This window comes from Pagrus pagrus, assembly GCF_965226575.1.
Source record: "Pagrus pagrus genome assembly, chromosome: 10".
Lineage (NCBI taxonomy): Eukaryota > Metazoa > Chordata > Actinopteri > Spariformes > Sparidae > Pagrus > Pagrus pagrus.
The window spans coordinates 34200608-34212696 of NC_140194.1; the positions used below are offsets into that span (position 1 = coordinate 34200608).

Sequence of the window (12089 nt, forward strand, 5' to 3'; positions counted from 1 at the left end):
ACCGAGTTGAATTTGAAATAATATCCAAATATTTCAGCAGCAATTTTGTAACCAATAAGGCTATCCGACCACAAACGGGCCAATGAAAACTACGACATATAGAAAAAACAAAACAAGACTGTGCAGCAGGCCCAGGTTTGAACAGCGCAGGAATTGGGAGTAATACTGAATACTGATTTGGGGAAGCAGAAACCCCTTCAATTGAATGCCTGCTATTGATAATGCATTAATCATCAATGGTTAAATAGTAAAAACTAACACACTGAGTAGTGTTTGAGAAGAATACTTTGTACTTTTACTTGAGTATTATTTAATACCAGTAGTTTTACTTGTAATTAACTAATATTTCAGTAATATAAATGTACTTGAGTACAGATTTCCAGTATTCTTTTCTCTCCTGTATGGTACTGTAAAATGTAGTTACTGAAATATCTCAATCATAGTGTTATCTCAATGATCTCATCTTTTATAGTTTATGTCATAGGTTTAGACTTTTTGAGTAGATAATGTATGTATAACCAGAATATTTATCAAAGCTTGGGATTAATGAAAATGTTTAGCCAATTCTGCTGTAGCACACCAAGATGTCAATGTGTGCCTGGGTCATTGGTGTTGCAGCCATTATACGGGGGTGGGACAAGACCCACCCACTTCTTTTAAATTTCTAGTGTCGTCCCCTCACTTTCACCCTGTTGAAAATGCATCAGTCTATCCACTTGGTGCTCTATTCACAGTGCTGCTGCCAGGATTCTGAGTTATTGAGCAGTTTTTTACCCTCATTTAGACAAAGAATAAGAAATATCCTTGCATCCCCTAGGGCTGCTTGGGCCCCTTACTGCTGCCTACCTGACCTGTTATCATCTTCCTCTTTTATATTCAGGACCTATGCAGAGTTGAAAAAGTAACTCAAAGTTTATTGTCACCAGTAAAAACATACAGTTCCACAAGAAAGACATTCTTCTTTTTCAAAACAATTTTAAAAAACTCATCAGTTTTTTTTTCTAAATCATAAATTCAAAATAACAGTTGAGTATTTTGGAACATTACTTCTGTGCAGTAGCTGAAATCCATATTAAAGTCAGACATTTATATACTTTACCAGTCTGTAGTCAGCAGACTACTGTAATTGTAGACGGGGCAAGTGTAAACCCCTTAAACACTAAAATGAGTTCCACAGAAACGAAAGAACATATCAACCTTAATGCAACTGTCCTGCAGAAACCTTAGACAATTTTTTCATATTTTTCTTTATATTATTGAATATGAAAAAAAAAATGTTTATAGGCATGGATAAAATATTTCACACTTGTGGGACAAAGACACACCACTGCTAATGAAAGCTTTGACAAATATAAAAAATGCGTAGGTGTTACAGGAAAGAATAAGTATGTGATTCAATTTGGGTTCAGGTCCTTCTTAAAATCCAGTTCTCAATTCAGAGGTTTTAACGCCATTATGTGCTTCTTTGATTTGTCTTATAAATAGCATGTCGGAAATAACAGACTTTCCCATTACATGACTGATGTGCAACTGAAATCGTAACAGTAGATTGGAGCCATTGGACATTTGATGTCACATTTCCTCAATATAAAACATGCTACTGGAAATAAACAAAGGAGTGAATGTGCAACTTTAAACAGTAAAGTATCATATGTGCAATTTCGTTGAATCCACAGACCGTGCTCCCAAAAGTGTTTCCAAATGATTTTATGTTATGTAGATTTTGTCATTTTAAACCTCAGCTAAGGCCTCTCAATACTTGCACTGGCACTCAGGAAAGGCAAAAGTAAGTACTGTCATTTTAAGGTTTTTGGGCATATACCAGCTGAGGCTCCAGCAGGCACCACCAGAAATCTGTTACTGCATCTTTAAATTAGACTAAGAGATATTTGGTTCTATCTCGGATTCAACATCATTACCCAACAGATACAGATTACATTAAAAGTCTATGTTGACACCATGGTTTTGCACATGACTACATAAATAACTTGTTATAAAGATGATATACAAATAATTTCTATATTGGCACTTTCAGCTGCCTTAGAACAATGCTGACACTGCTACCATGAATCATTAGAACCAACCAGTCATGATAATTCATGTCATGTCGTGGTAACATCTGAATTTATTTATTAAGAACTAACATTTGTTCTTCATTCACACCTCAAATATTGTTAGTTTTTACAGGTGTGACGGATCGAACTGGAAGTCCTCTAGTTACGGTATTGTTCAACTTATAGTAAAACAGAAGTAAATTCCTCAGAGAAATTACTATTTAGTAATGAATCACTTTTAGTCAAAATTACTGAAAATAGAGTAATAATATAATTTTTGTAATTTTGTTTTCAAGCGCCATTTGTAGCAGTTCTTTTGTTAAATGTATATTTTTCTGAGGGAAGTCCAAGATGGAATCTGTCAACTACTATACGATTCAGAATTCCACTGAGTCGGTTTCAGTGACTCACAAGTCCCAAATTAAAAAATGTTTCCAAACAAATGCTGGTGAGCACATTGATGGTTACGTGATGTAAGTATGTAATCCCGTGGAAAAGTGAGTCACTTTTTTAATGCAGATTCACTGTGTGCACTTTAAATTCTCTCTTAATGGGTTAGGGTGAAACGTTAAAACTCTATATTGGTGCAGATGTGGTGGTTATACTAGTAAATATAGTGAGTGTGTGAAATGCAACCTGAATTAGAAACCAATAATATTAATCACCGGAAACACCGTCCCTTAATTTCCTTTTTTTTTTGTCTTTGACAGAAACCACTGGAATATGTAAATGTTGTGATCTGGCAGCAATTGCAGCTTATTTCTTTACATTGGAATGGTTTAGTAGTGAATTTCATAACTAATACAACTTAAAAAATGCAATTATATTAACAATTCAACAAAAACACTAGTAGGTTTGAGTGAGCGCTCAATCAACAAAAGCATCTTTCCATCAGGTTCATCAAAGTGTCTAAGTATTATCACATTATTTCGGAAGCATCAGTTGGAGAGTAATCTCTCTTTGTGTGTAGGTGCTGTGGTGTTGAATTGTTAACACTGCTGCTTGGACTTGATTCAAATTATGTAAGGTGCAACTTGTTTTTGTAAGGCCTGGTTCTGTGTGGAGCTACAGCCTCAGCCAGGGTGGGAGATTCTCCTCCATATGGCAGTTCCTCCCCAATGGACATCAACACCTGAAAAAGACAGCACGATGGAAGGGAGACAAGAAAAAAGTCATCAAGTCATCAAAAATCAATGACATTTTTAAACTGTGATTTTGTCATTCTGTTCTGAACATGCGACACCTGCATCTCTGTCTGTCCGTCTTGGAAGAGGGATCCCTCCTCTGTGGCTCTTTTTTCTCAACAAGGCAAGTTTTATTTCATTTCAGAGAACCTGTAACTCTGAGTATAACCCTTGGATCAGGAGCATTATACCAAATTAATCACACCTGTGGGTGCAACATCAGCCACACACACTCCCTCTTTCTATTCTCCTGGTTGGTGGGAGCTAGACCAGTTTGGTGAGATCTTATACCAGTTTGTTCTGTTTTACCTTGCTCATTCCTCATGGTTGATTGCCTATTGTCTGGAGTGTTATTGCACCCAGTTCGACCATTCATTCTAAGGTTTGCCTTTTTTTCTTCAATGATTCTGACATAGCAATGTTGTCCACATATGAACCGTGCTGCTTGAATTTTAATAACATGCATAATTGGTATGTTTGTATTAACTGTTGAATTGCTGTATGTGTTTCTCTTATTTAACTCTCCAGATTGTTTGGTGAGAGACACATTGTGTTTTCCCTGCTGTGCAGAGAGTATGAAGCAGGGGAGTGATGAGAAGGACAGTGTCCTGGAGGATGCTGTGCCACCTGGTTCTAGTTCCCCCAAGTTTGGGTGTTGCTCAGTCCGCTTACGCTTCTTTTTGGCCTTCAAAAAGAAGCGTAAGCGGACTGAGCATGACCAGATGAGCGATCCGAGAATGGACCTCATGCAAAGGCAGTTAGAAGATATGTGTAAGACCACTGAATGCATGTCTGCAACTCACCACCGCCTGTTGGATATGCCAAGGCAGGCTCCTCAGTATGTGCTTCCTCATCCTGATGCTGTATCCCTTGCTGCCTCAGGCAATCTGGATAATTTTTCTTTTGAGGCCCTGCTCTCTTGGGCAGCAGCGGCTGCCAGGCTTCCTCCACCGCCTTATCCACCAAGAACCAATGCAGTGGAATGACATCCTCTGAGCCAGAGGCAGGCCTATCTGCCGGTGTACCAGGATTTTGTCAGACATCTGCAAAAGTCTTGGGCTCAACCCAGGGAAGCTACTGCACTCCGCTCTCCACTCAGCATCCTGCTTGGTGCTGCATAGCATAGCCTAGATGACATGACAAAGGTGGGCCCTACCTTTGTCCTGCTGGCTGGGGCACCACCCACAGGCAGTAGAGTTACCTGTCATCCGAATAAGAAGTGCCTCACCACCGATGGATTGGTCGTGAAGGCATAACAGGCTGCAGCCATGGCCTCTACACTGGCACATACTAATGCACTTCCGCTGGTGTATTTCGAGGGTCTGATAAGGGGCCCAGAAGGTCAGATAGCGCGCACAGTCCATCCACCAGTCTGGGCAGTTGAGGCCTGTGGCTCGGGGGTTTTATTCAGGCTACTTCCTCATCCCCAAGCGGACCGGAGGGTTCCGCCCAATTCTGGATTTGAGTTGGCTGAACAGATACCTCAAGGTGCTTCCCTTTTGAACGCTCACGTTGTGGGCCACCATGACAGCCCGCTTGACTCAGAAGAGATGGCGGGTAATCACGGAGTGCATCACGGTCTGCGTTTCATGCAGGGTGATGTCAGTAGTGCAGTGTCAGAGAAGGTTGGGCCCTCCAGCTTTGGTTTGGATGCCAAAAGGTCTGCCTGCCAAGGGACAGGTTGAAAAAGCTTACCCTGTCCCAGGGTGGCTTCAAGCCCCTCACATGGTGGAGGCGGTCACAGGCTGTCCGAGAGAGGGTGTTCCACTGGGCCAGGGGGGCTGCAGGGTGACCATAACGACCAATGCCTCTCAGTCATACTGGGGCACAGTCTGGGAGGGCAGGACTGTTACTGGGGTCCTGCATAGCAGGGGGCGGCATGTGAACCTCCTTGAAATGGAGGCAGTTTCCTCAGCCCTAAAACATTTCATCCCCATTATACTGGGGAGGCAGGTCAAGGTAAGGACAGGCAGCAGAGCTGTGATGTCTTATATCAACCGTCAGGGCAGATTGAGGTGTTCATTCATGCATGCAAGAGTCTTCCAGGGCCCAGAATGCAGCAGCAGATCTACTGTCGCAGGGAGGTCCCCACCCTAGCAAGTGGTGCCAGATATGGCTTCGCTTTGGGTGGGTGGAGGTAGAACTTTTCGTGACAGCATAGATGCCCTCTGTGGGCACCTATGCACGCCCTGTCAGGGCCCCTGGGGGCAGACGCCCTGAGCCTTTCAAGTGGAGGGTGTTTAGCAACCGGTGTCGTGCTGAAAGAGAGGACCCCCTGACTCACCACATCTGGGTAATTTCTCTCTTTCCTCCAGCACCTCTTTGCCATGGGTCCGGCAGAATTTACTCTCAGAGGTTACCTTGCAGCCGTCTCTGCTATTCATGAGAAGTGTGATGGCTCGTCTTCCTTGGCTACACAATTTTTAAGAGTGAGGCGGAGTCATCCATCCCATTTGTATGGCTTATTCTACCTTATAGGTGGTGCCAACTCACTCTCCTCATGACTGATTTGGTATACGGTTGTCACAGGGTTACAGGTTCACTTTCATTCATAAAACAAATGTTTACATATGTTAACACAGTTTTATGAATGAAAGTGATCCTGTAACCTCTTGTTGTCACTCAGCTGTGAGGGCTATGTCCTGCCTTCTCAGTCGGTAGAAAGTGGGAGAGTGTGTGGGTACGTGACACACATATAGTGCAGCAGTGGCTGACATCGCACCGACAGGTGATTAATTTGGCATAATGCTCCTGATCTGAGGGTTACAGTCACAGGGTTACAGGTTCACTTTCATTCATAAAACTGTGTTTACATACGTAAACATCCTTTTTTCCTCACTCGAATCGGAGGTTCTAAGGACAGATGATGTTGCTCGCTGTACAGATTGTAAAGCCCAACAGAGGCAATTTGATTGTGATTTTGGACTTTATAAATAAAATTGATTTGATTTTAAATATACTGTCTGTCTGATAAATCAACACTGCAGCAACCAAAGCAACTGTGTTTCTGATATCCAATCTGATTTCAGTCAAAAAGCTCATGAAAGCTCACGGATTTATGGAACAGTAAAAAATATAAAAAATCAGTTCAATAAAAGACAGAGAAACTTGGTTTCTTCCTTTTCCACCTGCTGTGACTGTTGCCCAGGTTAACTGTCTTATCATTATTAATACATTTTATCCAATCTTCACCAAATCTGTTACATGCCATATTAAGATGACCCCGGACAAAGCTTGCATTCGTTGGGTTCCATTTTTTGGTATACTGATACACCGTTTGTCTGTAATTGGTTATCAAACTTTCAATGCTTGATCCAATTAGGACTAAATTTGGCAATATTTTTTCCCTCATGAGTCACATTATGATCACAAATATGCCAGAAAAACAGGGAACAGTAGAAAGCAGCAGATCATATATCTCATCAGATTATATCCTACTACTAATAGGTACCAGAATATCCTGGTTACGACGGATCTGTTTACATGTTATGCCTGGGCAGTCTCTACTCAAGACCTGATGGCTCAAACAACGATCAAGGGATTTTGGTTACGTGTAACCCAAACTTTTGGTTGCCAAGTAAGAGTATACAGTCGTGGTCAAAAGTTTGGTTAAACAATGAATTTATTATAGATATTCTGAAAATGTGACCAAATCTGCTGGGTCCAAAATATACATACAGCAACATGAATGATCAATTTAGGTGATTATAGAAAGTTGTGTCAATCAAATTTGCTTTGAAGCATCACTTCTTCCGAGTGATTATGATTGATAATGGCTTCTGGGTCCATTTTTAATAGGGCTTGTTTGATACACCCATTAGACTCAGCCACAAACACTACAATGGGAAAGTCAAAGGAGCTCAGCATTACTATTTACATTACAGCACACTATGGATTTGAATAAGTCAGGAAAGTCACCTGGAGCCATTACAAAGCAGTAACAAGTCTCAAGATCAACTGTGCAAATAATTGTTTCACAGCTGTGTCACTGCCACGATCAGGAAGAAAACGCAACCTATCACTTGCTGCTGAGAGAAAATTGGTCAGGATGGTGAGTCAACCGTAAAACCACTAAAAGGCAAGTCTGCAATGAATTAGAAGCTGCTGGAACACAGGTGACAGTGTCCACGGTCAAGTGTGTACCATATACCATGCAAGAAAAAAGCCCTAGCTCCAGATGTGGCACCTTAAAGCTCGACTGAAGTGTGCTGCTGATCACATGGACAAAGACCATAACCCTAACCCTTCTGGAGGAAAACTCTTGGTCAGATGGAACAAATTGGAGTTGTTTGGCCACAATGAGAAGCAATATGTTTGGAGGTGAGAAGGTGAGGCTTTTAACCCCAAGAACAGCATACCTACCGTCAAGCATGGTGCTGGTAGTATTATGCTGTGGGGCTGTTTTGCTGCCAGTCAATCTGCTGCTCTAAAGAAAGCACAAGCAATAATGATGAAAGAGGATTATCTCTGAATTCTTCATGATAACCTCGAAGATTGGTTTTTGGGCACAGTTGGGTCAACAGGACAATGACAATGATCCCAAACACACATCAAAAGTGGTAAAGGAATGGATCAATCAGGCTAGAATTTAGTTTTTGGAATTGTCAGAACTGGCTCAGTTCTCTGACAAACAAACGCAAGAGGAGAAGATGCCGGCAATCATATTTATTTAACAGAGACTAACAAAAAACAAAATACAACCTATATCTGTAGTGAGAACGATCAGTGGTGTGTGTGTGGGTGCATGGCTGTGCATGGGTGTTGGATGTAAACTAAAACAATGAGGACAGCAACAGGTGAGCTGCAGGGTGCCAGGCTGGAAATGGAGAGAGAGAGAGAGAGAGAGATAGCGTTCTCCACATGGCTTTTAAGGACGTGGCCCCGCCCTCTCCAGGACGCACACCGGAGGCCCATGATGAATCAACCTGCGAGGAACAGAAGGGAGAGCGAGAGGGGCACACCACACACATCCAAACAACCACACAAACCACCACTTGGGGTTGTCACACCCCCCCCCTTAGGACGGAACCCCAAAGGGGAACCGTCACAACAAACCCACAAGCTACCTAAGGGTGGCTGGGCCAGTTACATGTTAACCATTTACAGTTGTAACAATACACTAAGTCACATGAACCATCACATGAACAATTCCCACTGCAAAACCCAACCTAACTCACCCAGTCATCCCAGAACTCTGCAACCTGGTACCGGGGAAGCCTATTTAAGAGACTGAGAGGAAGATGGAAGAGCAGGAGCGTAGAAGCAGGGAAAAAGTTACATGTCACAAACACACAGGTTTAAACGATGCACAACTGACCCAATACCCCATCACTCTAAGGCAAAGGCGCCCTAGACAAAGCATCTGCCAGGATATTATCTTGCCCCTTAATGTGGCGCATATCTAAATCAAGACCCTGCAAAAAGAGAGACCACCTGACCAGTCTCTGATTTGGAGTTTTGAGGGAACCCAAGAATGTCAAAGGGTTGTGGTCTGTATAAACAATTAAAGGTGCCGTCCCACCAACGTACACCTCAAAATGCTGTAAGGCCAAAATGAGTGCCAAAGCTTCCTTTTCTATGACTGAATAGTTGGCCTGATGTCGGTTGAACTTTCTTGAGAAAAAACAGACTGGTCTCAACAACCCCTCGTCCCCTCCCTGGAGCAGGACGGCACCGGCCCCGACCTGGCTGGCATCTACCTGCAAGACAAACTGTCTGTCAAACTGGGGAGCAGCCAACACAGGACAGGAACACAGTAAAGACTTCACATTATCAACGGCCTGCTGGCACTCACTACACCACACAAACTTAGCTCCAGCCTTCAGTAACTCCGTCAGAGGAAATACAACAGTAGAAAAGTTTCTGCAGAAACTTCTATAATATCCAACTAGACCCAAAAACCGCTGGAGTTCTTTCTTTGTAGTCGGCTGTGGAAACTCAGACACAGCTTGCACCTTGGCCTGAACAGGAACAACCAGGCCCAGACTGGCCATAGGGAGAACCTGGAGTATTCCCGAAGCGCCGGCCTATGATTGGCCTGCTGGCCTGCGTCTCTCTCTCTCTCTCTTGGACACAGCTCTCTCTCTCTCTCTTTTTCTTTTTTTTTAACAGGCTGCCGGTCAGCCAGCGTCGCGGCTATCTGACTTTTTTTTCTAAGTCAGAGAGGCATGCCAGGCCAATCAGAGGCCAATCAGGCCAGTAGCATGTGAGGAGGACAAGACGATTGGTTTGTTTCGATTTAGAGCATGACACGGGAGTGGATTTTCACTCCCGTCCCATCCCACTCCCAGAGAAAAAATCCCATCCCATCCCGCTCCCACTCAAAATTACTCCCACTCCCATCCCACTCCGTTTTTTAGTGGCCGGCCCGGCCGGAAGTCAAAGCACTGTTGGATGTGTAGTTCTAACGCAAGTCAAAATAGTTTTGGCTCACTGAAAGATGACTACAAAAATGGACGTGTCTGTCCTTTTGGTTGTTTAACACGGCTGAAAATCATCATCTATTAATGGCGTTCCCGCTCCTGCCCGCTCCCGTTGATTTTTATTCCCATCCCGTCCCAATCACGGGATTAATAAAACTTTGACTCCCATCCCGCGGGAATCCCACGGGAATCACGTGACCCGCGGGTATTCCCGAAAAATGTCATGCTCTATTTCGATTAACACCCGCCCCAACAGTCCGTATCAACCACACACACAGCGTGTGGAGGAAGGGGTGTGTGGCGTGTGTCTGGTACCTGCTGCGTTGTGTGTGTGTGTGTAGCAAGCAGACCGGGAGAGGAGATGAGGCTTTGTCGATGATGGACCCTAACCTGGGTAAAAAAAAAAAGAGGAAAGGCGGTGCCGAGAGGGAGAGAGAGAAGAAAAAGAAAGGCGCTGGAGGATGACGCGGCCAAATGCCTAAAATTGACTAATTTTCCCCCCCCCAAGCTCAGGGTCCTTGAGGCTGTACACTTTTACACAGTGTAAATATGTAGCCTACTAGGCCCTGGCCTTGAAATTAAAATAAGGCTTGGGATTTTAAAATCACAGATTTACAAGCCACCTTTTTTTTTATTTACTGCGTTTGAAATTATTTATTTGTGCAACAAATGGGATATAATCTTACTTAGTTGTCTTTGTTTATTTGGTTATATTGTAGGTTGTGGTTCTACAGTAGAGCAACAACATGCAACAAGTTGCAGACATGAACACCACCAGGCACTGCCATTTGACATAAATGGCTCTCATTTGTAATAATAGCTGTCTTGGCACTACAGCATTATTCTATTAAGCGCTAGTGTTGTTGAATTTTGCTGTCTGTTGCTGACTTGCTGTTACGTATCCCAGCCCAAACATGAAAGCTATGTATTCCAACATTAGATTTAGGTTGTGGTTCATTAGTATTCCCCGGTATGATAATTAGAGCCTATATAAAATATTAGTCAATATTATGTGATTGCTTATTAGGAACTATGTTCTCGGACTGTATTATACATTGCATATATGTGTCTGTCAGTGCGTGCATGCATGAGTTCTGTGAACGCGCGCACGCGTGTGTGGGCAAGGCCAGGGTGGCCTGGTTACATGACTGACTCCTAGCCTGAAAAAGTCTCCCAGTCCGGCCCTGGGAACAACATTACCCTGACCAACCACACGCCCCAAGTAAGTCACAGTGGCTCTAGCAAACTCACATTTGGCCAAGTTTACTGTCAACTGTGCCTCAGCCAACCTCTCAAACACATCTTTCACTCTCTGCAAATGTGAATGCCATGTGTCACTATACACAACCAGATCATCTAAATACACTGAACAGCCCTCTAACCCATGCACAACCCGGTTCATAAGCTGGTGAAAAGTGGCCGGAGCGTTCTTTAAACCAAAGGGCATAACGGTGTATGAGTAGAGGCCTGCAGGAGTGACAAATGCAGCAATCTCTCTCGCGTGCTCTGACAAGGGCACCTACCAATAGCCCTTGAGCAGGTCGAACTTAGACACAAACTTGGCGGACCCCACCCTGTCTATACAATCGTCCATGCGCGGCAATGGAAATGAATCGGACTTGGTGACAGAATTAACCTTCCTCATATCTGTGCAAAATCGCAGAGTCTTATCGGATTTAGGCACCAACACACAAGGAGACGCCCAGCTGGACGCAGATGGAACGGCAATGTCATTTTTCAGCATGTAATCAATCTCAGTGTTTAAATGCCCCAGCTTCTCAGGACCCATGCGGTAAAACCACTGTCTGATCGGCTGCGCTTCCCCCACATCAATATCATGTACAATCCAGGAGGTACGAGAGGGAACGTCACCAAAAAGCTGCGGAAACCTACGGATCAGCTCTACCAACTCGACACGCTGCTCCTCAGGCAGGTGTGCCAACAGGGAATGCAGATTACGCAAACACTCAGAAGTCTTCAACCTACCACTCAACAAACTGTCATCAGGCTCGGGAACGCCGTCTGTCTCCTGCGCCACACTACAGGTGTCCACGGAGAGCGCTGGACCAACTTCAGCTTTTACGTCCTCACCATGCCCCGAACGCTGATAATATGGCTTCAGCAGGTTCACATGATATAACTGGGACGACTTCCTTCGACCTGGTGTAGCAACAAGGTAGTTAACATCAGAAACTTTTTCAGACACAGTATACGGGCCAACAGATTTAGCCTGAAATGGCGACGTGACTAGCGGTGTCAGCGCGAGGACCTGGTCCCCAGGACTATACACATGGCACACCGTACCCTGGTCATACTGGGCTTTCATTTTCACTTGAGCCTGCCCCAGTTTCTGCTTTGCCAACAAACCCGCCCGAAACAATCTGTGCCGAAAACCATTAACAAAGTCGATCAGGTTTCGGGGCGCCTCG

General features: G+C 43.9%; 1 protein-coding gene across 5 annotated transcripts in view; it reads right to left on the reverse strand.

The window, feature by feature from the left end:
• Window positions 1–893: 893 nt before the first annotated feature.
• enc2 (ectodermal-neural cortex 2) overlaps window positions 894–12089 on the reverse strand; it is a 78203-nt gene continuing 67007 nt past the window's right edge. For 2 of the 5 annotated variants that reach the window (XR_014623365.1, XR_014623366.1), the window contains 2 exons: window positions 7601–7664; window positions 894–3186 (listed from right to left, as the gene is read on the reverse strand). The gene's annotated coding sequence lies outside the window, so the exon portion shown is untranslated. The remainder of the gene's footprint in view (window positions 3187–7600; window positions 7665–12089) is intronic. The other 3 variants (XM_084363646.1, XM_084363647.1, XR_014623364.1) reach the window with 2 other exon arrangements.